Here is a 2066-nt window from a genome sequence, read left to right as displayed (position 1 = left end):
GAAGACTTTCAAAATGCTTGCTTTTTAGGAGTTCCATCGTCTCCTATGGATCACATTAGAGATAAGACTGAACTTTAAGATTGTGTATTGATTCACTTAAACATAATATTGAGGTCATCACAGGTTCATGTAAAACCGGCTTATGAACCATAACTATATTTTCAAGAGCAAAGAAAGAAATATCGCGAAGAGAGGCATTGCTATGAAGTTTTTCCCTCCAGACGCAATCCGTGTCTGGCTTAATGAAAGACCACTTGATGCTCGTGTCTGTTTCTGCACTTAATCCCTTGCACTATGTTATTTTGATCGAAGACTGTGAGGAAAGCCCACCTCCCACGGACATGAGGTGGGGGGTGGGGAGGAAGGAGCACTGTAATGGCCTGTTCAGGTCACGGCGGATCTTGGGGTACTTTGTCAAAAGAAAGTTGAGCAATTGCTGGCTTTGTAAAGGTTGGCGTGCAAGGTGAAAGCCCATCCGAGACATTCCGGAGCGCTGGCACTTTGACAGGGAGCCCTGACGGTGTGAAAGGTCTGCAGTTCAAACCCACCAGCCACTCTGCAGGAGGGAGACAAGGCTGTCCGCTCCCTCCCCTCCAGAGTGATGGCTTCGGAGACCCTACGGAGGGTCACTGGGACTAGGGATGGACTCGACGGCGGGGGTCATGGGGATGATGTCGTGAACAGTCGGAATGTTTGCCTGAGAGCTTCCGTCTCATCCGAGTAACGAGCGCTGTCAGTTGTTCCTGCTGGCGAGGCAGGCGTCCGTCAGTCACCGTCAAGAGAAGCTGCCAAGGAGCCAGGTCTGGGCCTCTGCTTGTCCATCAGACACCATCTCAAGTGAAAACAGACGCTGTGAGAAACACACTTCCTACAGCTGGAGCCGCCAACCCGCTCACAGGCACTCGGTCTGGACAGACAGAAGCCCACCGCACGGAGGTCCACAGCACAGGTGACCCTCTGAGACTCCCGCTGAGGCCCGCAGAGCACTGCAGGGACAGTGACGCCAGTCAAAATGTAATGCAGCCGATGGCTTTGGCTCCTTCACCAAGCGTGCTTGTGAGGGGCTGTTTTCTCTTTGCCCCCGCCCATCATGAACGGATGCACCTAGACTCTCTCTGCCATCCAGTCGATTGGATGCTGACAGCAACCCTACACAGCAGAGTGGGACGGGCCCTGTGGCCTTTCAAGACTCCGTCTTGACAGAAGCAGGAAGCCTCAACTTTCTCTCAGGGAGCGGTTGGTGGGTTTGAACTACAGACCTGGCAGGTAGCAGCCCCAGGCGTAACCCGTTGGCCACAAGGACTCCTTGCTCGCCTGCAGACCCAAAACCAAACCCATCGCCATCAGGCCCATCCCAACCCTTGGTGGCCCGTGGGACCCTCTAGGGCAGGGTGGTCCTCCCCTGGTGGGTTTCCCGGATTCTAACTCTTTGAGGAGTAGAACGCCTCATCAAAGCAGTTGGTGGATTCAAACTGCTGACCTTGCGATTAGCAGCCCAATGTGCAGCCACTCTGCCACAAGGGTGTTAAAACGGTGGTTGGTTTGGTGAAACACGCCACACTCACTAGCGTGTGTCAAGATGTATCGCCACCGAACAAAGCAGCACCTTCCTGCAGAGTCCCGAGCCTTGAACGTCATCCAAATCACATTCGCTGTCGCTGCGACTCCCAAAGCCCCTCACACCCGTCAGTTACAGCCTTAAATATCAATAACTATTACGGCAGAGAAGCTGTTCCATTCAGGGGACAAACAGGTGCTCTCCCATTTCCAATGATTTAGCCCTCTAGAGAGGTCTAAATATTGATTTGGTATTTATTCTTTCATTGCACAAAATATTTATTAAGTGCCTGCCAGGAAGTCCTATGGAAATGCAGGTGGGATTTAAAAAAAATTAATATGAAAATTGCACCTGTAGGGAGCTTCCAGTCTAGTCCCAGGAGATCCCTGGTAAACAAACAAAGGAGGAAATAATGCCCAGCATTAAGTGACTTGGGGAACAAACCATGTTTCTTTTATGCAAATCGTTTTGTAGGTAGCTGGTAAATAGGGGATTAATATCGGCACAA

This window comes from Echinops telfairi, unplaced genomic scaffold (assembly GCF_000313985.2).
Source record: "Echinops telfairi isolate 266 unplaced genomic scaffold, ASM31398v2 ScPeMD7_5;HRSCAF=22, whole genome shotgun sequence".
Classification (NCBI taxonomy): Eukaryota; Metazoa; Chordata; class Mammalia; order Afrosoricida; family Tenrecidae; genus Echinops; species Echinops telfairi.
The sequence above is the reverse complement of the archived record's forward strand: the minus strand, read 5'-3'. Positions refer to the sequence as shown.